The following is a 24,792-nucleotide window of genomic DNA, read 5'->3' on the forward strand; positions in this document are numbered from 1 at the left end:
TATGGCCGTATATGGCTGGTAACTCTTGATTGTTTGGGGGAGCCTTTGAACTTAAGTTGAGAGCAGAATAGAAATACATCTAAGGTGGAGTGGGGAGCCCTTTTCAGTTAGCTATGCAGGTGAGTGGGTCCTGATCAGCTGATCAATACCAACAGCAAACCCTTTTAAAGTTGCCTATTTACAGATGCAACCTGGATTAAAGCCACACTAGCAAATGGACAGTTTTTCTCCGCAAATGGGCAAAGTTGCAAGGCCACCCTGCAGAGGAAACTTGTCACTTTGCAGGCATGGTTTGAACACAAACTGCACCTGCAAGGGTTTCCTGTCAGCTGAGCAGAGCTGTCAGTGAGGAACAACCAGCAGTGCACTTTAATCTGCCAGTGGCTGCTTTACAGCCACATCTTCACCTGCCCCTCACCTGCCATCGCATATTATGTCAGGTGTGGGACAACTGGTTGTGGTTTGGGGGAAGCGGTCTCAAAAGCCAAATTAAGGAACTTACTGGACCTAATCTGGCCTGTGGATCAGTTGTTCCCCGTGCCTGACCTATGTTTTTCCTGTCCAGTTATGCTTGTCATGTTTAAACTTGCCTCCCTGGCACGACAAGCATGGAGAATATTCACTTCCAGAGCCCATATTTTGAAAAGCTTGCAGTACACAGCTTAGCTTGCTTTCTTGTCCAAAGATTGTTCTCCATTGTTATCTTGATATCAGCTCTTCCTCTTATGACACAGGTAAGCTTATTGCACCCAAGGCTACATACTTTGTAATACTACAAGTTACCAAATGGAGAGTATTGTAGTTTTTTGTTGTGAACAGCACTAAGATCTACAGGTACAGAGTGGTATACAAATTAAAAAACCGAAACAAAATTGACCTTTTCTGAAGGGACTGTTTACTGATCATAGATAATACTTTTGCTGTTCTTGTTATGTGCAATTCATCACACACACACAGCAAACATTGTATGATTGTGTCAACTCTCTATTATGATTCTTACTGTAGCTATACATTATACACAGAGCATGTCAGTTTAAAAAGTGAGTAGCTGACATAATAGCAGGTTTTCATTTAAAAGCCATATGAACAGCACCGACTAGCCCACCCTGAATCTTAAATATGTTCTAAAAATTCCCAGTTAAGCCCTGTTGTCATGAAGACGGGCGATGAGCCTATTTGGACTGTACCAATTCAGATTGCAGGGGGTCGCATGGGTGAGATTTCCACCATGTCCAAAATATAGCAATAGACAGAGCTTCCCCCAGCTGGTACTCACCAGAACTCAGTTCCAGCACCTCTCAGGTAGGTGCTATTGCTATTGTAAGAGAACAAGGGAGACATTCATGGTGAGTTCCAGCACCTCTTTTTCTAGAAAAATGGCACTGGCAATAGATTTTCAGTTTACATAGAAAATGAGCAAACCGGGGGGAAAGGTTTGCTTCCAATAGCTGTGGTGCACAAGAGCACTGTGAAGTGCTAGCACTAAAAGAAGGTTAGGAAATGGCTTGGTCCAGGCACAATCACAGAGACAAGTTTAGTGTCATTACTTTGATCTGTGTATCATATTTTGTGATCCTTTGCAGAGGCTCATGAGAACTGTTGTTACTTTGACCTTGGAATTGTGATGGTGTGCATATTTCTGGAATCCAACCCTGAGCAAACTTCTGTTGAGAGGCCTTTGCTGATGCAAGTGTATTGATAAAGAAGCAGGCAGAATAAAATATGCAATCAAAGAGATGTGCAACCAAAGGGATGGCATTCAGATGAGCCTGAAGCCACTAAATAGCCCTTGGCAAGTCACACCAAAGTTAGGGATGTTTGTTTTGCTTTATTGGCCAACATCCAACTTGGGGTCATTGCTGGAGCTATGTGCAACTCTTGGGTTTCTATTTATGTAAGAGTTGACAAATGTTTGTTTTGGTTTCAGTCCACAGGCTTCGCACCCCTAGGTTTCACTTTGAGGTTTCATGTTGAGTGAAAAATAAAGAGTTCTGTCTGGTTTGGGGTTAAAACCTCAAGTAACCACAGACTTCTCTCTAGAGTCTACAGGGAAAGGAGACGGTTCACTGGAAAGGGCTAGATGTGCTGAGCTTCATGAACTTTTCAAGGGAGCGTGAGCTGAATAGTGACTCTACTCTTTCCCATCAGGACAGGCTTAGTGACATGCTTCAGGTTTATTTTTTTTCTGAAGTCAATATATCAAAGTTCACAGCCTGTTCAAAAATATTATTTCCCTCACAGTTCCTGTAAGTTTATTGAGAGTTGTTTTTTCTCGTAAAGTCATAACAGTTGACCAATACTTTAATAGTGCTGCCTAAACCCTTCTCTACTTATACCAATTCTCACCATTGGCACCCAGTCCCATCTCTCCTTAGGCCTTGTATGCTGAGATGTATTTTAAAAACTTCTGAGCATTGGAGTGTTCATGAGCATTCCATCACACCTTTTTAAATAGAGCCACTGGCTTAGCCGTTGAGGACTCATTTCAGTCAACTAGCCCAAGGCTACTAATGTTTTAAAACAGCAGCCTGTGTTTTACCTCCTTGTCCCTTTGTTTTGTTTATTTGATTTGGGAAATAATTGGGAATAGCTATTGCTTCTCTGAATTTCTACCTTGCTGTATGCTGGAATTTACTCATGCAAAGGTTGATGACACAAGAGAGTCTCCAAAGCTGGCTCTGATTTCACATATAGAGATAGCGATTATATAGATTACAGGTGTTGATTTAGGTAAAGGTAAAGGGACCCCTGACCATTAGGTCCAGCCGTGACCAACTCTGGGGTTGCGCACTCATCTCGCATTATTGGCCGAGGGAGCCGGCGTATAGCTTCCAGGTCATGTGGCCAGCATGACGAAGCCACTTCTGGCAAACCAGAGCAGCACATGGAAACGCCATTTACCTTCCCGCTGTAGCGGTTCCTATTTATCTACTTGCATTTTTGACGTGCTTTCGAACTGCTAGGTTGGCAGGAGCTGGCACCGAGCAACGGGAGCTCACCCTGTCACAGGGATTCAAACCGCTGACCTTCTGATCAGCAAGCCCTAGGCTCAGTGGTTTAACCCACAGCGCCACCTGGGTCCCAGGCATTTAGCAGGCATTTAAAAATTGGAATGTTAAGAGTGTTGGGATGTACACTGACACTTATCTGATACTCTGTGAAAGTTGAGCACCTTTCAGCTGGTTGATCAATTACATTTAAATGCATTTACAGATTACTGAAACTCGGTTGTTGTTGTTGTTGTTGTTGTTGTTGTTGTTGTTTAGTCGTGTCCGACTCTTCGTGACCCTATGGACCAGAGCACGCCGGGCACTCCTGTCTTCCACTGCCTCCCGCAGTTTGGTCAGACTCCTGTTCGTAGCTTCGAGAACACTGTCCAACCATCTCGTCCTATGTCATCCCCTTTTCCTTGTGCCCTCCATCTTTCCCAACATCAGGGTCTTTTCCAGGGAGTCTTCTCTTCTCATGAGGTGGCCAAAGTATTATGGGTGCATTATTCTTTTTTAAATAGAGCAAGACAACCTGCAACTTAATAAATAAAACAACATTGATTTATTAAGACAGACTGAGCTGATGTATCAAAATTGCCAAAGCCATGATTCCCAGTGCAACTGCAAACTATAAAAAGCACCACGTAGTATTAGACAAGCCAGTGTTCTCATGGCCTCTTTGCGTATTATAGCATATATATTTTCTGTGCCTAGGTGGCAAGTTATATCAACAGTATGCAGTGTGTGGGAGTTCCATAGCAAATCACCTTTTGGAACCCTTTTCTTCTTTTCCCTGTGTCCAAGGCTATATATAGCCTGTGGTATGCAAACTGGTTTTGCATTTGCATCATGCTTGTATCTGCGGAGTGGTCCTTTGGGCCCCCCAGGACTGGACCAGTGAGCATCCTCTTTCATCTGAGAACCAATGAAAAGAAGCATTTGCTGTTTGGGGCTGCTTTCCTCCCCATCCCTTTTTTCACCTGCATTTTAACCGGAGTAGTTTTCTCTCTGTGCTTTGCTCATCTCTTTTCCTTATCCCAAGTGATGTGTATGTGTACATTGCTAATACGTCAATCTACGTTTGAGTGGTGTCATACGAATGCCAGAACTTGTACCAGGCTACTGTACAATGCAGCCACCCACGTTGGGAAGCCACTGTCTCATCCAAACACAGCTTCCAGTTAGATTCCAAGGAAATACTGTATAGAAGTAGAGGTACAAGGGCATTGCCACAGATAAGCAAACAAAAGGAATGGAAGACATGTCGCCTCCTAGTCTGTCATTTTGCACCAATATTGGAGCAACGCAAGCCTCAGAATTGTTAGCGGTTTGTCTGATGATAGTTATGCCTACAGGTTTCCCCACCCCTTTTTGGCCAGCTGACTATTCCCTCATTACCAGACTTCTGTAGGCAAGAGGGAACACAGAGGGGGACCATTAACCTATTGGAGACTTGAGAGAAAGCCACAGAGAAAATTCTCAGGGGTTTAACTGGCCGTTTAAGGAACGTACAGTGTTTATTAACTGCATTAATTAAGGAAATACAGTGGCATGCCATGCGTGCAGGAACAAAACTGGTAAGGGTGATTTTCTTCCTGTTTTGCCTTCAAAATTATATTTATCTCACACACACACACACGCGTACACACACACACACACACAAATATGCACACTCTGTTCTTTCCCTCTCAACCATGTGTGCTCACATATTTCTGCACATGCACACACACACATACCGTATAACATCAGCAAACATATTTGCTGTTGGCAGTCACATGTGAGCAAAACCTACTTTATGCACAATAAAGCAGAAGCATCTTGGCCCAGATTGTTTGTGTCTCTGGTAAACCCAGCACTTGGGGGAAATGATTAATGCTCCTTCTCTTTCCATGACTGCAGCAGGACAAGCTTTACCTGCATAATGAATCCGGCAGGTGACGGTAACAGGGGAAAGGGAACATCCTAGGTGAACATATTATTTGCCAGAAATAAATTATTCAGGATGCAGTTTCAAATAGAGATTGCTGGGAGAGATAAAGCCATTGGGGATCTCTCCCCCTCCCCCCCGCCAGTTCAGGCTACAGAGACATGGAGCATGCTTTTCAGGAATTCACTTAAGTGGAATCAGCTTAGAATAATGCAGCCAAGAAGTAATATTGCTGCCATCCAGCTAGTGTCTGTGGAACAGCATCCTCGGCATCTCTTCACAGTAGCATGCACGCACATAGGCGCAGACACGATGCTGTGTGCAGAAGCGTATGTACACAGATTGCATTTTCCAAAAGGAAACTGCACCGCAGCTACCTGAGAGCAGCATTTGTTGGCTCAAGACGATTATTTGCCGATGTTGCTCTTGTTTCCCTGAACTAGTTGGCCACATCAGCATCCGTCTGCCAGCGCATCATGTGGCTCCTCACGCGATGCTCGGCTTCTTGCAGTTTGGGCAAAGAGAGCTCTCGTGACTCTGCACTCCTAGGCAGTAATATTCAGCAGCGCAGAAATCCAAATCCAAAACGGCAGAAATAAAGTTGCGTGTTATTTTAGTGGCTTGATTTTTTAATTTTTTTTTTAAAACGATGATTTTAACTCTCCATTTTGGGGCTGGGTGGGATTGCGGTGCGGGGGGGGGGAACTCCTGCTCTTTACTTCCTGCAGGATTCGAGCCGTGCTGTTTGGAAGGAGCGATTTCGTCTTCTCTCAGAGCGATGACGCTGTACCACTTTCGGCATATCCTGCTCCCCCCATTTACCTGGGTGGCTGCTATTGCTGCTGTTGCTGCGGCTGCTGCTGTTGGGCTTGCTCCTGCCTGCCTGCCTTCCTGCGTTTCAACCTGGCTTGCACTACGGGAGAATCTCTCGTCGGCACACTCTCGGCAAGATGCGAGGAAAATCTGGGCAGTGCATTCTGTTCCTGCTGGAAGAGAAGAAATGTGCGATTATGGGTTTTTATTCCCCCCACCCCACCCCACCCTAAAGGGTGAAAAATGTGAGTCAAAGAGATACGATGCCAGGTAATCCAGTGTTCACAGCAAGGGCATCGGCAGCGATCCTGTACGTATGGCAAGGGCATCGACAAGAAGAATCCCAGGCACTGCTGTTCGAAGGGATTATTATGGGGAAAGCCATGGCGATGCCGTGCTTCACCTCAGAGGAGCTGTGCTGGAGATGGATAAATAAAGTATCTGATACGTGAGCCTGTCAGAGCATAGCCATGGGAGGAAAAGAGTGGAAAGGGAGCAAGCCAGCAAATGAAAAGGAGGAAGAGGAGACGGCATGCCGTTTGATCGCGTCTGCTCATTTCTGCAATGGTGATGATGATGGCATAATTTACAGGACCCATACCTGGATAGAGGGACTCTAAATTGTAGCCTGAACACTCCCTAATGCGGTTACGGAGGAAACAAAAAGACATGAGCACCTTGTGGGGGAAAAGAGAAGTGTGCAGTGTATGTTGTATGTGTGTCTGTGTTTGTACATATCTGCATTGAGAGAGAGGCAGCTTTCGGACTCAAATGCATAGGAAGTCTTTCAGGCTGCTGGATCAGGCTTGGTTACGGTGCATATTTTCAACTACCTCCTTTAGACGTGTTCTTTTCCTCAATAAGCAGTCAGCTTGTTTGAAAAAGACACACATTTGGAGGCGAGATTCGGGAAATTCTTTCTCTCTCTCTCTTCCCTTTAACACCTCGAAGCCTTGAATCTTCTATATGTTACAGGGAAGAACAGTGGGATTTTTTGTTTGCTTCATCTTTACAATCTTTATAAACACAGCTGTACTCAGTCTAGTGAAAAAATTCTATACTGTAAATAGACGTGTGGTCAGTCTAATCAAAATAAATTATCCCAGATGATTTTGGAAGCCCAGCTGGCAACTCCTCATTTTCAGATGGCTCAATGTGCAGCCGAAATGAAAAACGGCAACGTATTTACATTTTTAATGCATTTCAAAGTCAGCCTGTGATTTGAAAAAAAGAGAGAGAGAAAGCTGGGGAGGGGGACTCAGGAGTCCCACTGAAAAAGCACAGTGCTCAATTTTGGCAAAGATTTGCTCTGAAATGCTCACTGGCAAGTCCTATTTCTTGTTTTGCCGGGGTGGGGGGGGCAGTGAAGTAAGAATAGTGTTGTTGATGTTTTTAAGAACAGCTGAACTTGCTATAATATACTTAATACGGTAACTGCTTCTGAATAATAACTAAAGGTGGTCATATCTGTGTAATGGGCCAAATGAAGTGAAAGGAAACAAATGCTGCAGGCAGATAGGAGAAGCTTGGCGGACTCTTCAGCAGCTGCCTACTTTACGTATGTGTGGGTGTTTAAATCCAGAGACCATAAATTTTTCTTCATGTGTATCCAAAGGAGTTTTTCAGTAGTCATTCTCTAAGGCTCCTGTCTATACCTTGCAGGATTTTTTTTGCTGATGAGTGTACTTGTTTGCTCGGTAAAATCTTAGCCAGCTGTTGGAGAAATGTAGTTTTCTGCTTGTTTTAAAGGGAGAAATCTGGCTTAGGAAAATACATTTTTGCTCTGCAGGGGAGCTACACCTCTTCTTCAGATATTGTGGTTCCAGCTCAGACATTTTAAACGGGGAGAGAGATGGGGGTGAAAAGAGGAAGAGAGGGAGGGAGGGAGGGAGCGAGAGAGCAGAGAAAGAGACTTGTGTAAATCTTACAAAGCTGCATAGACCAGCAAAATGTCAGCAGCTTGTAATTAGCAGTTCATGGTTACGTCAGCGACCATATCTTTCCAAGAATAACTCTGATGCATGCCACAAAGTGAGGAAGATAGTCACAACCTACATTATCAGCCCTGGTTCAAACAAGGGCAAATGGATTAATGTATGTGCTGTGTTCATAAATCAAATATGGATGGGATTACATGTTGTGGGGCTTGCTGCGTTCTGCATAGTTGAGGGCTCAGTTGTCAAGTTTTCTGCAGAAGCGGGCTGTGGGGAGAGATTTGCAGAGTATAGACTGCGAACCTTTTTAAAAAAAACGCATTGGTTGCCCGTAACAAACGCCTTTGCTTTTTATGCAGGCTTCATCTAACACACGCAGCTGGCTGACATGGTTGCACCACAGTTGCCAAAAAGGAGAAAACAACAAATGCAGATGTGTGATGCTTTCACTGAAAGGCTACAGCAGAGAAAGCGCACCGTTACTGTAGATTTGAGTTTTGCTGGGCTTTTCAAGTATGCTCCACAAGTAATGCGAGATGGCTTTTAATCAGCCTTTTCTATTCCAAAGGGTGTGTTTTCTTTCAAATGTGTCAAATTTGGTACAGCATTTTTTTAAAAATCCAAAGCAGATCCTGTTGGGGGGGGGAGAGAGAGAGAGAACTTCTTTGGGAACATTTCAGGAGCTGAGCCTGACTGCTTTGGGTATGCATTTGCAGTCCTGCTGCATGCAAGCAGTGAGGGGGACGGGGGAGGTGCCTGGTCCGTGATTGGCCTTTTGCAGATGCCTTTTACGCAGCACTTTTCCTGGCTTTTATCTGCAAGCCTTTGCAACGTGCGGTTTGTGTTTCTCCCCTCCTGTTCTGTGCTGCCCAAATTGCTCGGAGCCTCTTCTGGTTTCCCAGATTCCCCGCAGAAGTCAGCCTCAGTTCAGCTCTTGTTTATTTAGCTCGCCTTAATAATATGCCCAAAATAGACTGCATTGTGCAAACATGTTATATTTTGGGCTGGGAAAAAATGCGCATTTTGTTCAGAGGACAGGGCTGTGTGTTAACACGAAGCCAATAGCTCTTTTGTTGCTGCATGCAGCGCAGTTTAAACATCCTTTAATGACTTGGGAAGTTTACAAAAGCCGTCATTCTCCCAGCCCCGCATTTTGGATTTGGGCAACGTGTGTGCCATGCCTGGACCCAGAATAGGGCTGTTCTGTGCACCAAACAGGCTGGAAGGATTTCATTTGGCTTGCGTGTGTGTAAGTTCAAACAGCTGGTCATTAATGCAGGACCTATCTCCAGAGTGAAAACGTTAGCGGACGTGAATGGCTGCCTGATTAATGCTGCCCTTCAAAGGCTCCTCCATCCAGCAGTCATGCTTGCAGCGGAATAATGCAGCCTGATTTGATTGCGCTCTAACAGCGTAGTATGTCATTGTGTCGCCAAGCAATTGAGGTTATTATGGGGCAGGGCTGACAGACGGGACAGTGGGGTTACTAGACCGTGGCATTTTTAGAAATACAGGCCTGACCTACTTAGAGTTATTCTTGCTGGCTGGCTGGCAGCTGCATGGTGCATGGAGCGTCCTGATAGGCTGAGGCTGTTGCTAGGGGGAATTAGCATGAATTTTTCCACATGCAGCCTCTGATTGAATGATAAAAGCTGACTGGAATTAAAGAGATTCAGCTCAGCATTATGTAGATTTATCTCCCTTATTTCTCCTTCTGGAAGCAGAGAAAAGGAACAAAAAGCTGTGTATTCTTTGACCCATTTTCCTATCCAAGGGGAGGCAGATCTTGTACTGTTTTAATTCTTGAAATTATGTTATGGGGGAAAGGGCCATTTGACATCACAGAATGTTTAGCATGGGCTGACTGCTTCCTCCATCTGATTTACATAGCGCTTTTCTGAAGCAAGCTTTTTCACCCCTTCCTCTGTGCAGGTATAGACTCCTTTATTGTTAAGAAAACGAAAGAATAGGTAGGATACTGAGTTTCGAAGGAAGCCATGTAGCGTTTGCTACATGATATAAATCCTGGGAAATTTTTGGAGCTGCCTCCATTCGTTCCTAAACAGAGATCATTTCCCTCAACCCTAATGCAGAAAGACACATACAGGGATTTCTGCAATGTTGGATGTGAGAAATTACTTGCCATATTGCATTCTTATATTGATGAGGCTTCCTCATTCTCCTCCAACCAATTTGATAATATTTTCCCTGTCCCTGGATTTAAGTATATCTTTAAATGCTCTGTGTCAAAGACATGGGGTGGGGGCAGGGGGGGTGGGGATTGAGCACATGCCTTCTTCTTTCAATGTGTCTCCCCACCCCCCACCCCAGTTCAGCTCTGACTTTTTGGTGACAATCCGAGGCTCCCTGCAAGGGCAAATAAAACACCCAAGTCAATGCTGCTTGGGTGTAATCACAGATCTTACCTTTCTTACCACTACTGATTATGTAAGATCTGTAAAATACACAGAAAGCATCCATTTATCTTCTTAGGCATCACTGAGAAAGGAATGGCAATTCTCTGAACAGAATAAGTGGTGTGTGCACACTCAATTTGAATTTGACAAATTGCACAAATGTATACATTTGACTGAATAATACAATGGAAGTTTATTTGAATTCAGAAGATAGTAGTAGTAGTAGTAATAATAATAATAATAATAAATTATTTATTATTTATACCCTGCCCATCTTCTTTGCCGTTGCTACCACCACTGGGTGGGTTCGACATTGAGCTCTAAGCCTTGTCCGGTCAGCTTCAGAATGAGTTATCCACCACCAGCGCTTTAGCCATTTCAGCGATTGTTTCATTGCCCTCAGATCTGTGGAAAACCACGGGGCAGTCCGGGCTCCATGCAATCGGAGAGGGCGCTTCGGAGCCAAACAGTCAATAGCCCTGGTTAACTCCATCCCTGGCGAATGAAAGGCCTCGAACAGTTTCTGATAGGAGCCTACACCAATCTGAAGTGGATCTGTAATTGGCTTTATCCCTGCTGCAGGAACCCCCCCCCCCAAGGCTTCCCTCACTTCCTTTTTTAACAATTTGTGCAATTCCCACGAGTTGTAAAGTGCCTTTTCCTCTATTGCTAGCATTGCTTGTGGTCCTGCAGACTAGCCAAGTAGCCAGCAAGTTTTCACCTGCCTGTGGCTATTCTTCCTGGAATTTTCCCAATGTCCTAAGTGGAATAACACAATGTTAGTGGTTGGTGATTCATCCCCTATATGTGAGGAGAAAAGTCAGAAGCAACTGTGAAACTCGGGGGCCATGGAAGAAAACAATGGGATCAAGGATCAATTCATTGTATTTGGAGCAAAAAAATGTATGCACTCTTGTTCCTTAATGGCCTTTTTATATCCCTGAAGTAGCTAATTATGAAACAAACTGGAGAAACTGATGGCTGGAAATCCACAATAAAACTTCTACTGTCCTCCAGTGTATGTAATAATAACAACCAATAAACTTAGTTACACCATAGTGTTGGAGCAGTAACTTGCTTGCAGTGCTGCAAATTACATCAGATGGAAAATGGAGGGGGAAAGTGATGAATACTAGGGGATTTCTCTCTGCCTCCCATATTTTTAAGCAAAAGAACACACATTCACAGAAATGTGTTTTTTTATAGGTTTTATTTGGCCCTTGCTGATTCAGCTGGAGCATACCGCTCTCATACATTTTTATGATGGATGCAATGAGAACTTGGAATGTGTGTTTTTCTTCTTGTCTTTATTTGAATGTTTTCAAATAAGAGTAAATTTATTAGGGGACCCTGATTTTTCATCGGAATTGTAGCTGCTTTTCTGTAGACTGGAAAGACAATTTAAGAAATCCTAATACTGATCATAGCGGGATACGGGTGGCGCTGTGGTCTAAACCACTGAGCCTCTTGGGCTTGCCAATCAGAAGGCTGGCGGTTCGAATCCCTGTGACGGGGTGAGCCCCCATTGCTCGGTCCCAGCTCCTGCCAACCTAGTAGTTCGAAAGCATGGCAAAAAAGTGCAAGTAGATAAATAGGTACCGCTGTGGCAGAAAGGTAAATGCCGTTTCCATGCGCTCTGGCTTCCGTCATGGTGTTCTGTTGCACCAGAAGTGGTTTAGTCATGCTGGCCACATGACCCGGAAAGCTGTCTGTGGACAAACGCTGGCTCCCTTGGCCTGAAAGTGAGATGAGCACCACAACCCCATAGTCGCCTTTGACTGGACTTAACCTTTTACCTTTTACCGTATTTCAAGTGCAATTTATGTATGTTTTACCATAGGTGTTCCTTGTTTTTCCTAATTAATTTCTCAAAATATGTTGGTTTTGTTTCATATTGTGGTTAAGTCTCTAAGAAATTACAGTAGTGTAGCGTAATAAATATCTTTTTTGGAAGCTCTTAAACCATGGAGGTCGCATGTGGTCCCCATCCATAGCTGAATAGAGAAGACAAACTCCTAAGTGCTTACGTGTGTACCTAATCATTCCAATCAGATGTCATAGGGTGATGATTCCTCAAGGGTACTGAAACTCCTTGGAACGGCACCAGAGTCTTCTCAGGAGCTCCTTGTTTGTGTCTGGCTTTTGTTAGCTGGGGATGATAGTGCTTTAAATAGTAAAGTTGTAGGAAATATATATTTGATTTTACTTAGGGCCACTAACTAATAAAATCTGTGCCCAGATTTGTGTTTCACTATGTTTCACTATGTGTTTCACTCTTGTGTTTCACTATGGAAAAGGAAAGTTAGTCCATAAACGTAACAAATATGGAACTCCAGTGTGCTGAAGTAAAGGGTGCGTTGCTTTTGAAGCATCTGTAATGTTCTTGATCTAGGAATAGGCTTTTAAAATACAAGATCTCTCTGAAAACAAGGGACATCTGTTGACATTGCAGTGGAATGAAAATAACTTAAAGCTTAGGTATATGAACATTTTAATTATCTTTTCTACAGGGTGACTGAAAAATCTTATCAAGCTTGGGAAGGTGCTTTAATTCAGACCAGTCCATTCTTCTTCCATCTGGCATGACCTGATAGGCAGTTGCTTTCCATCCTTTCAGACTGGGTTCGGTCCCTGGAGATGCCAGAGTTTGAGTCTGGTACCTTCTGTATGCAAAGTATATATGTTCATCTACTGAGCAATGGTCCCACTCCCACATATTTCAGTCTTGGAAATTCTGGTGGTGAAATCTCATGAGAATTTTGTGGCAATATTTAATGGGTTTTTAGAAAGGGTTAAAATGCTTTTAAACTAGCAGGAAAAGCTTTTGCCCGTGTTTTCCTGCTCTGCCACTTGCCCCGTGAACTGGACCACAGTTTCCGAAGCCCAGCATGATTTACATTGGGCTCATGCAAGTGGCTACTTTTCAAGAACAAGAAGAGGAAATAAAATGTGCAATAAATTGCCACTCTTCGAAAACCAGTATTTGTTAGTAAACTGACTTTTGCAAACAGTCGCCGTGCTCAAATGTTTCCATTGCTGACAGTTGAGCTGGCTTTTCAAGGCTTTCTTTCCAAATGTGAATGGCAACTCCGGCGAAATGTTAATTTAATTCCCCACAAACAAACAAACAAACAACTGCTGATCTCAATGCCCATTTGCAGTTTGAGGAGTGGGAGGGGATTGAATTTGCCCAAACTGTGTAGTTGGGATTTATAGAAGTGTTTTTCAGAGCAGATGAAGTGGCTGGGCTGCTGGTGTGATCTCACAAACTGATGAGAAATGACAAAGATGAAGTGGTAGAGCTTCTACTTCAGGCACAGTCTGAATATAGGTCTTGCTTTGCAATCAAAAGACACATCGTCGTCATATACTCTGACCCTGACTAAAGTACTGAAGTTGTGAAGTTCTTAATTTAAAGTTTTTGGAGTGCAAAACATCAGGTAGTGTATTGTTTTCTTTTCCAGGTGGAGTAAGTAAGCATGCTTTCAAGATGGTGCATGAAATCCTATAGGTATTAGCTTGCTCAGAAGCTTAGTGGAGTCAGCAGGACACGTGGAATAGCATCATGACAGCTTGTCACTGGTTGTGTGCTGGCTGCCATGGTAAACCACACACAGCCAGTACACACTGCCAATGAAGGAGAAGAAAATTTGACTCTGGTTAACTGCTACTAGTTAGGCAGGAGGGGTCAGCAGGGTGTTGTTGTTGTTGTGGGTTTTTTTGCAACAATTTGAGAAGGAATTGCTATCTGATAATTTGAGCATCACCGAAGATTTTACCAGCGCCTCCCCACAGTGGTTAGCCTGGGGGAACTTGCACTCCATGTGGAAACTGCTTGAACCAGTAGTGCATTTTCTTCATGCTTGCTTTTATTTTGCAGAAGCTCATCCCAAAGGCTCAGGAAACTAAACATGCATCCATTTTAAATGGGGATGTGTTGGAGAGGCGGGGACTAGGAGCAATGCCCTCTCTCAAGGCCTAATGCTTACTCAAGCTAGAAGATGTAAGTGTGTGTGTGTGTGTGTGTGTGTGTGTGTGTGTGTGTACAGGTATACATACAGTGTGGGAAACAAAAGTGAGGCCAGTTGGAATTAAAAATCCAATAAGTAGAATGGAAAAGATCTGAAAAAAATCCAGTGGTACGCCCTTATTTATCAGGTAGAAATGTCCTTCAGGAGCTACTGAGCTGGAAAGCCAGCTTTGCTAAAGAAAAGCCATGCCTTCAAGCAAAGCGGATGGTGCAGGAGCCCTGCCAGAAATCAAAGGGGACAGTGAGAGATGAGGATTAAAGCCTGAGATGGAAATCACTCACCTACATTTTTCTCCTATGGAAGTACGCAAATGAATGACAAAGGGCCATTGACACTAAAGGTGACCTAGAAGGGGTGGCATTTTGAAAAAGAATGCTAAAGAGGATAGAAGGATATAAATAGCAGTTATTATAATAAGACACTGCAAAGGAGGGCCTCGCGTAAGGGGAATTCACGTCAGCGGGGCTTCCATTCAAACATTTACTTGTGTGCATATATTCAGATGAAGTGTTTTATGTACAGTTGAGCTGAGACCAGTGATGGCTCAGTCTATTTCCTGAATACGTTGGAATCACATGGGTTTATTCATAAGTCATTTTTACCCCATTTCTGTATTGATCTGCTTCCCTTACAAAATAAGATCTGCATGAACATTCAGCTTTCAGGGCATATTTTTTGAAATATCTTCTCACCAAGTTCATATTTTTTAAATGTATGTTATTCTAAAATCTCTATTTATTTGAACACATTTTGGTATGAAACAAAATAAAAAATTTATTTCCAGTAGTACCTTAGAGACCAACAAAGTTTGTCATTGGTATGAGCTTTCGTGTGCATGCATACTTCTTCAGATACCAATGACAAACTTAGTTGGTCTCTAAGGTACTACTGGAAATAATTTTTTTATTTCGTTTCGACTACGGCAGACCCAACACGGCTACCTACCTGTAACTACATTTTGGTATGGTCTTTGAGATGAAAAATGCACCATAGAACTTGGAGAAGTCTGAAATCTGAAAGATAACTGTGTTTTAGTCTGCTTATTCATCTAGGAAGTGCAAGTCATATAGGTAGGCAGGGCCTCCCTCTTCTGATGTCACGATGACTTTGCATGCCTTACCCACCAGCTGACTGGCACCAGCTGCAATCCCAGCTTGGGAAGCAATTGGCTGCACTCGGAAAGTTTTCATCAGGCACCACCAGGCGTTTCCGTGTGCTGCTCTTGTTTGCCAGAAGCAGCTTTGTCATGCTGGCCACATGACCTGGAAGCTGTATGCGAGATGAACGCCGCAATCCCAGAGTCGGTCACGACTGGACCTAATGGTCAGGGGTCCCTTTATCTTTACCTTTTTAATTGTTATAAAATGAATTGTTATGTCTTTCAAACAGGTCTAGATATGAAGTGCTCTACTCAGGGATTGTGGGGTCAGGGAGACCCAGATCCACTTTTCATTTATCCCAGTTCCAATGAGAGAGAGAGAGAGAGAGCTTGTTTTGTAGTTAAATGTTTCCAATTATAATGTTTTGGAAATCATGCCTATATCCACCTTGAGCTGTTAGATCCATCAGCGTCATCTTTCTTTACTCTCGCCTCCCTCTTCTATGTAAAGTCTGGAACAATGCAGGATGTGTTGAGGCAAAACTGTTTCAAATTAAGTTGAATGTCAGTCTTCAAAAGTTTCCAAGGCTAATTCAAAGGACCGTCCTAGAGCTTGGTTTCAAAGTTATGAAAAAATTGGAATCCCTTGCTTGAATACATTATGCTGTGTTACACAGAATAGTTTCAGCTTGTAGAAATCTGAAATAAATTCAACTATTTGAGTAGACTTAGGCTGTAATAGAGCAAACATATCTGTTTTCATGCAAAGGGGCAAGTGTGCTTTTTGATTCTCTCTAAGGAATAAGGAAGACTATTAGAGCACAATCACTAAAATACTATATTCTATTGAAGGTGTTCAGTGTTCCTAATCTTGGTTGGGTTATGCCTAGTGTCGGCCCCCTCCCAGTTAAGAACCTAGAATTTAGCATAGAACCTAAAAAGTGCACCCTTCTACACTGCATCTTATATATAGGGCCTCTAGACTTTCTTTCTATGGCACTATAGGCCAGCAGTGTAATGGAGAAAGGGTGCAATACTGTACATCACAAAATCACCAGTCTGTATGGTGGAAGGCAGCAGTCAGATAGGTAGCTGTCTACCATTTGTATCAAACTCTTCTTGCACTTGAAGAAGATAACTCCTTAAAGGTTTCCTGCTTAATTTTTTTTTACCTTGGGTACCCTATTATTGGGATGCAGGTGGTGCTGTGGTCTAAACCACAGAGCCTAGGGCTTGCCGATCAGAAGGTCGGCAGTTTGAATCCCCGCGATGGGGTGAGCTCCCGTTGCTCAGTCCCTGTTCCTGCCCACCTAGCAGTTCTAGAGCACGTCAGAGTGCAAGTAGATAAATAGGTACCACTCCGGCGGGAAGGTCCATGTCGTTTCCGTGCACTGCTCTGGTTCGCCAGAAGCGGCTTAGTCATGCTGGCCACATGACCTTGAAGTTGTACGCCGGCTCCCTCGGCTAGTAAAGCGAGATGAGCGCCACAACCCCAGAGTTGTTCGCGACTGGACCTAACGGTCAGGGGTCCCTTTGCCTTTACCTTTACCTACCCCAGGCATGTCCAACAGGTAGATCGTGATCTACCGGTAGATCACTGGACGTCTGCGGTAGATCACTGGTAGATCACTGGCTTCCTCCAAAGAAGCTGAACAACTGTGGCTCCGCTAAAAAAAGCTCAACATTTTACCTCCTCCCTGAAAAAAACTCAACAACTTTGACCCAAACTCCCTCAAAATGGGCCTTCCTCCTTCCTAAAAAAAGCTCAACAACTTTGACCTGAACCCAAAAAAGGGGGTAGATCACTGCCAGTTTTTAACTCTGTGAGTAGATCACAGTCTCTTGGGAGGTGGCCACCCCTGACCTACCCTATTATTGCTATGACTATGCTGGTTTTTGCATGTGCCTTTGACTAAAGAAACATACACATGGTGAAGTGTTGGTCTGAAAATGCACTGTTGTTACACTAGAGATTAAAATAAGGATTAAGAAAGAGTGGTGGGTTCCTCTGGGGAGGCTTGATAAATGTACGTGCACACACAGCACATTAATTGTTCGGGGGTCAGCTCTCCGGCTCAAGACAAATACCTGCACATTTACATCTGACACACTTATTTGTCAAATTCCAAAGCTGCTTCTGCTTCAAAACCTACAGCAAAACTGCCATTGTGCTCACATACACATTTCTGCAGGTTGCATCTGGTGCCAGTCCAGCTCAGAGTAGACCTACTGGTGTTAATGCGTACAACTAACTCGGGTTTATTAATTTCAATGGGCCTCCTCTGAATAAGTCTAATATTGGTCAGGACCCTGAACATGCTTTGATTGCTTGCCTTCAGTAGCGCAGGGAACCTCAGTATAAATAGGCACAGCATCTTCTTTCAATATGTGATGGACAGTGATGGAGCTAAACACATGAAATGGCGGAGTTTTTGTTTGGTAAAATCTGAAATGCAAATGGATTACATCAATGAAGAGGAAACTGTGGCCTTCATTGTGTTATTGATAATGGCCTAGCCATTGCAGGATTCACACACTAAGGGAAGCAACAGGGATCTGTTGATCCTTATGCTGATCGCTCCCCATATACTGTACAGGTATGCTCTAAGATGGATGATACCCTAGGTTTAAAATATGACCCCTTTCTTCAGCATTTAACCTCAGGCCCGGCTCTAGGGGTAGTCTCGGTGGTGCGGGGCGCCAGGGCGCTGGGCCGGCAGGAGGGCGCTGCGCGGCGAGGCCGCGTGGAAGCCATGCTGCACGCTGCGCCCACCCACCAGGGTGGGGGCGCCGGAGTGATCTCTGCACCAGGGCGCCCGGGCGCCTGACCGGCTTGAGACGGCCCTGTTCAACCTCAGTGGAATATTGGAGGTGATCAGTTAGAAAAGCCAAAGGTGACAGATCAAACTGTGTAATACAGGGACTGGGATCCTATCACGCTGCATATGTCATTGACTCCAACTCCCATTAGCCCCAGCCAACATGGTTAATGGTCAGGGATGATGGGAGTTGTAACTCACACCTTCCTATCCTCATTTATCTCTCTTAGCTGCCTCTGGTAAACTCATGTTAGGGTGGGGGACTGGATGAGAATAAAAAGATTATCACAGATCTCCTTGATCATGGCTGATGTGGGGAAAAGGGAGTGACAGTTGGGTTTTATTTAGCTTCCTGCAGATTCTTTCACACACATATATTGTGCCTCCACTAAAATGGGCAATGTCCTATGCAATTCTTCTTTAATGGAGCCTAGTGTAGAAAGAGAAGAGTACAGTCACCCTGCTGTGGGGAAGCTAAAGGTGAGCTGTCCATCATTAACAAGCCATGAGGCAATCTCTTCCTAAATACCAACACAGCTTTCTTGTTGAAACATTGGAGTTCTGCTTACTAGCGTTGCCTAGAAAGGGATTTCCTGTAAAAGGAAGTGGCTCCTCTACTCTTAAGGTTACTTATTGCACAACAGTAAACATGAATTTGTGTATGCTGAGTGAGATAGACTTGTCAAAAGTCTACTAGCACCTAAAGATTAAATCTTGTCCGTTAGCCAGATGCAAACCCTTTTCCTGTTGAGCCTTTAAAAAAACCCTATCTGAGTCTTCATTATAGGCACAACTGAGAAGATTGTGAGGTTTAGGCTTCCACAGCTACTAAATGCAAAATAACTGAAATAGTCCCACACCTTAGAAATAAATGTATAGCAAGAAGAACATGTATTCTGGTAATTGGCTGCATATTCTTTTCTCCCTCATAACAGTGTGTTTAGTTGAGATAAGGGGTGCCCTTCTGGGTCAGAAGCTTCTGTGTATACTAGTTGATTATCACTTTCACCATGCTAAGCTTTTTGAGGTATTCTGAGATGTCCGCCACAGCACAGAATTATCCTTTCCAGCATGCTTCTACATCTACTCCTGTCAATCACAGTATTTTCATTTCTATGTTTATAATTGGGAAATGCTGTTGTCTTTCATAAGCATAAGCTTCTATAGCATCTCTTAAAAGGAGAAAAGCGAAGTAAAGTGGAATGGGAAATCCAAGCCCTAGAAATGTGGTGCTCCTAAGTGAGGGATTTCATTTAGTTTTGAGAAAATGGCCTTCAGTGGCTTCAGTGACTCTTTAGGCAAAATTCTGGGTTGTTCAGGGCGATATTTCTTCCTGCAATGCAAGGCGTGCAGTTCATATACCATGCAGAATTGGATTCTGGTCCCACATTTTAAATTAATTGTTGATTGGTTGAATAACTCCCTCTTCCCTCCATATTTTTAGCTACAAGAGGGAAGCATTTCAGAGCAATCTCATTGTCAAAAGCTGATGAATTGCATTCGCATATTTCCCCGAAACACAGCAAATTCTTCATTGTGACTGAGAAGGTTATTTCAAAAACACACTTGGATATACTCAAAAAATTAAGAGCTCTCCAAATGTTCAGGACCTGGCACCTGCCAATTAATCAACTCAGCAAACCAAAATATAATTAATAATAAGATTTATGCATTCAGATATGGTGACATGAATGATAAATGGAAAGGAATGTTGTGAAATTTAATCCTGTGTGTTACTCTGAGCTCCTTGGGGAGGAAGGGCGGGATATAAATTCAGTGAATAATAAACACTTCATCTCCTGCCCAAGTGGAGTCAGATGCTATAAAAATTTAAAGTAGCACCCTGTCTCAAATCAGTGGGACACAGCCTGTCCTTTCGCGCCACTGAAAAGCCCTCATTTTCCTGTTTCTTCATTATTGCTACTTTTTTTTATACTTCATTTGTCCGGGAGCAGGGTGTTTCAGAATGTGGCTGTAGGGATCATGGGCAAGTTCACATAGACACTCTCGCCCAGTCCACAGCTACCACTGAGCATGTGTATGCGTTCATGTGTTTTCTGATACTGCCTGACAATGCTGAAATTAATGCAGATTGGCATTTAGCATGCTATTCCAAGTGCCCATTTATTTCCAGCCACTGTGAGATGTGAAAAGTACAGGACTGGCAGAAGTCACATGACTCATCTCAACATGGGCTGCTGGGTATAGTGCAGGCTGAGCGTTTTCTGATGACAGTCACACATTGATGAGATGGTGGATTTGTCCTTTACAGTGCCTGAATCCACACATGATGCCCAAACCATTTTTAGAGCTATGGGAACAAGCCCTGAAGTATATCCAGAATGTCCCAGTGGGAGTGTCTGCACAACCGCAGATGGAAGACAGTGTGAGGTCTTTTAATTTTGAAGAGTCTTAAGAACCAACCCAATGGATACAGGTGAGTCATTGCCTGTGGTGAAGTTTTGTGCGCAGCTATTTTCTTTGTGTGTTGGTATTATTTTCTTTTCTTTTCAGAGCTGTAATTCACATCACCTTTAGCTCTCTAGTTTGGGTAAACTACAGTTCCCAGAATACTTTGGGGGAAGCAATGTGATTTAAATGCCAGCAATAGTAGCTGTCTTTTAAAGGTAGGGAAACTTTATATTTTTTTATTTCAAGCCCAGCTAATCTCCTCTAAGTGCAATTATAATTTTTTATAATTGTAATGGAGGAAGTTTAAGGATACATCTGAAACTCCTGTCTTCACTTGCCTCTTTAGAAAAATATGGCTTGTACAGTACATCTAAAAAAAGGATTTGCATAATCAAGGCAGCTAATTAACCAGTCCGACTGTCATATTTTTCACTTTGTATTTTTTTTAAGAAATTGAAAATGCTGGGTAGCGTTTTTGTCTAACATAGGAAAACTGCAGGAAGGCAGCAAGTTGTCAGTCGAGCTAATCTCACAGCATCCTTTTCTCTCTTTAAGGAAATAATAAAGCTGGAGGAGCAGATTTGCCACCTTTCTAATTCCGATCTTTCGTGACGAGTAAAGCTATTTTTTAATAGAAATCTGATAAAGGGGTAAATATGTGTGATCATGAGCTTCAGTGAAACGTAGTGGGAGTTACTAATGAAAAGCCTGATTCTAATAATGGAATCCATAGTATGAATAAAAAGGAGCCGTGTGTATTTTGGTATTATCATGAACATACATCAGCTGAATGAATAGTTTGATTGCATGAGCATGTGCCAGCAAAATATGTCTGGAGCTAACCCTTAAAACAGCAACATTCTGGTTCATTCCTTTCTCTTCACCCAACATATGCCTAGTGTCTCAAGACTCTATATCTAGTTCCTTGACAATAGAACTTTCCTAGTACATCTTTACAGCCTTCAGTGAGGCAGCCCTCCTGTACCTTGAGGTTTAGTTCCCACTGGTGGTATCATCTTCCAGGTCATATCTAGGGCAAACAGGAGCAAACGAGAGCTGGGCTTTTTGTAGCTTTAATAATTGCATAGAAGAGGGACGTCCTACTAATTGCTCTTTTGTCATCCTTCTAACAAGCTGCATCTACTAAAATTCCTTGTTCTCCACAGATACTAGAAGTTCAGGAGCTGCATTCTCCTTTGCATCTGCTCACCCCCCTGAAAGGCGATTCTGGAAGTGTAAATGGGATGTGCTAACAAAAGACATGAGAGCTGACCATAAAGAAGGCTGATCGCAGAAGAATTGATGCTTTTGAATTATGGTGCTGGAGGAGACTCTTGAGAGTCCCATGGACTGCAAGAAGATCAAACCTACCCATTCTGAAGGAAATCAACCCTGAGTGCTCACTGGAAGGACAGATCTTGAAGCTGAGGCTCCAATACTTTGGCCACCTCATGAGAAGAGAAGACTCCCTGGAAAAGACCCTGATGTTGGGAAAGATTGAGGGCACAAGGAGAAGGGGACAACAGAGGATGAGATGGTTGGACAGTGTTCTCGAAGCTACCAACATGAGTCTGACCAATCTGCAGGAGGCAGTGGAAGACAGGAGTGTATGGCGTGCTCTGGTTCATGGGGTCACAAAGAGTCGGACATGACTAAACGACTAAACAACAACAACAACAAGTGAGAAAAGAGGTTCACATCTGAGAATTCCAGGTCCTTTCTATGGACCAGAGAGAGTGGTAACTGCTTATACAAAATTCTGAAACAAGGTGTCACAACTTGTTGCCCACAAAAGGGAGCACAACTAGCCTGTTTTAAGACAGGTGTCATATATCAAATCCTTCCTCCTAATCCCAGAATGTGGAATATCTGTTGCAAGTGTTTTCATGCTCATAAGCATTTTTGGTCTTCACCACCATCTCTTGCCATTGGGCAAGGGAGCTGATGGGCTCTATAGTTCAACGTATCTGGAGGCCACCAGCAGAAAGAGAGAGCCAGGAAGGGGGGAAAGTTACATGCAAAGTGGTAGTCTCCCTGTTTTGTGAGAGCTGGATTAGAGCAATATTGGGGGAGGGGGGGATTGGGGATTGGAAAGTAGAAAGGTTCAGACTCATGATTACTATCTCATGAAAGAAGGAATGAGATGGTTGTACCACTCCTGAGTTTCTGGAGTTTTCACAGGAAGGGGCCTTGTCCCCACTAGAGGGAAATCACAGATACATAAATTTTCCCTCAGGATTATTTTGCATGCCCTTTGTGTGGAAATGGATCTCTATCCCTGAGACAGTCCTGTGCTCTGCTCATATGCACTGGTGAGATGATCTAAGTGTCTATGGGCTGTGTGTATGCATTCTGTGATGCTTGTTAAGAGTTATTTGATTGAAACATGGGGTATAACTTTTCAAAATAAATAAGTATGTCAATGGTATCCTTTGTAAATTTTGTTTTATTTACTAATATGCATGCAGAGCTCTTTGAAAGCAAATAAACACCCTCTCAACAGGAAATACACTAACCTTGCATTATATCCCTAGAGATAAGCTTATCCCACAAACTACACCCCTCTTTCAGCTAAACCCAGCTTGAAATTTCCTGAGTATACTCTTTCGGTAAGGAGCTACTTCAGTCTTGTGTGTGTATATGTGTGTGTGCGCGAGAGAGAGACGGAGACACAGACAGAGAGACAGATTATCATTAGTGCAGTTTGGCAGAGCTGATTCCCCTCACAGGGAGTCGATGTTGTGGGCAGATCATGAGCCCGACCCGTGCACGCTGGCTTAGGTAGCTCCACGTCACAGGGAGTTCCTGGCCAGGTCTTTTCATATCGCCCAGTCCGATCGGCTGAAGGGGGCGTGGCTTAGCTCATTTAAACAAGCGCCCAGGCTCGCGCCCTCTTTTACCTCGCTCCCGCTTGACAGAGGAAGTCCCACAAGCACCTTTCCCTTGGAGTAAAAATGCAACAACAATAAATGAAAAAAGTAACAAATTTCTTTTCCTCCACGAAACCCAAAATCGTCTGCCTGAGATGGCCACTTCCCTCTGTAGAGCTGCTTATACCCATTACTCTTATTCAGGCCTTGATAGGTTTTATATTGCACAGTTCAGAGCAGATTCCTAGCTTTCTGGGAATACTAGCAACCTTTTGTTTACATGTCTGGTCCCTATCAGGCCATATTTTAGGAAACTGGTGTTAGGTGAATTCACAGAAATCAAACCTGCACAAAAGCATAACAGTACAAAACCTGTTGAGTTCCATTGAACAGATTTGGGGGTTTATTGGTCAGGCAAAGTGATGTCATTGGGTTAACTTGACAGTGTGGCATTCTATTTGTAACAAAACTTTCTTAATTATTAAGATGTTATAATGAATCATGGCACATAAGTGCAGGACACCATACGTAATTCAAGTTCAAGCTGAATATCCAAGGTGAAATAATAGAAATTAAGTTGGTTTGCAGGTTCCGGACACTATTCTGTGTTTTGCTTCCATTTTCACGGGAACCAGAAAAGATGCAAAATACTGTATAGTGTAATCTCCCTTGAGCATCAAGATACCAGAATTAACTTTTGCATGCTGGTTTACAATAAATTTGTTTTTTTTTTTAAGTGTGTAAGACCCATTAAACTCTTGCAACTGTTTTCAAGAAGAAAGCATGTAAAAATGTAGTGTCTGAAGCAGGGATTCTTGAACACTATGCTTTATCACATTTGTACCCAATCTTTTCTCCGAAAAATTTAGGGAAGCATATCTTATGTTTACTCCATCTTATTATCACAAAAACCTTGCGAAGTAAGTTACATGGACTAATTTTCACTGGCTCAAGGTCACTCTATAAACTCCATGCCTACATGGGAGATTTGATCAAAAGCAGCCTCAGTTCAGAACCTACATTGAGGTATGGCACTCCCCAATCCACACAGAACTGGGCATGTAGTTTTAGTTCTTATGTATTTGTGTATCCATATCACTCTGGTCCTTTGTTGCACACATCTTCAGAGATGATGAATAAGTCTTTTGCAGCATTTCGGAAAATATAAGGACAGTACATGTATAGCAAACACAAGGGAGAGGGGCAGCTGCACCACCTTGATATCAATGGGGCATTGGAAAGAAGAGCTGATGCATGCAAACCTGTTCATGCATAAGCTCTCCACCCAGGATGTGTAGTGTTCCCAGTGGGTGGAATGCCTATGTATATACAGCTAGATGCTCAATAGGGTCTCCTTTCAGGTGGCCTTCTGAATTTGAGGTGGGTGGGCATGCAGTGAATGTGCAGGTATGAGGAGGGGATGAGCTGGCAAGCATAGTCACCCTCCCCCCTCCACATGTGCAGAGAATTTACCTATCAT

At 43.3% G+C, this 24,792-nt stretch overlaps 1 long non-coding RNA gene across 13 annotated transcripts in view; it reads left to right on the forward strand.

Annotated features, from left to right (window-relative positions):
- The window catches only part of LOC118089812 (uncharacterized), a 256,572-nt gene extending 233,702 nt beyond the window's left edge, over positions 1–22,870 (forward strand). For 12 of the 13 annotated variants that reach the window (XR_015951414.1, XR_015951419.1, XR_015951407.1 and 9 more), the window contains 2 exons: positions 20,303–20,467; positions 21,609–22,870. This is a non-coding gene — a long non-coding RNA (uncharacterized LOC118089812). Of the gene's footprint in view, positions 1–20,302; positions 20,468–20,544; positions 20,712–21,608 lie in introns of those variants that run through there. The other variant, XR_015951418.1, reaches the window with a different exon arrangement.
- The last annotated feature ends 1,922 nt before the right edge of the window (positions 22,871–24,792 follow it).

This window comes from Zootoca vivipara, chromosome 8 (assembly GCF_965207765.1).
Source record: "Zootoca vivipara chromosome 8, rZooViv2.hap1.1, whole genome shotgun sequence".
NCBI classification, from domain to species: Eukaryota; Metazoa; Chordata; class Lepidosauria; order Squamata; family Lacertidae; genus Zootoca; species Zootoca vivipara.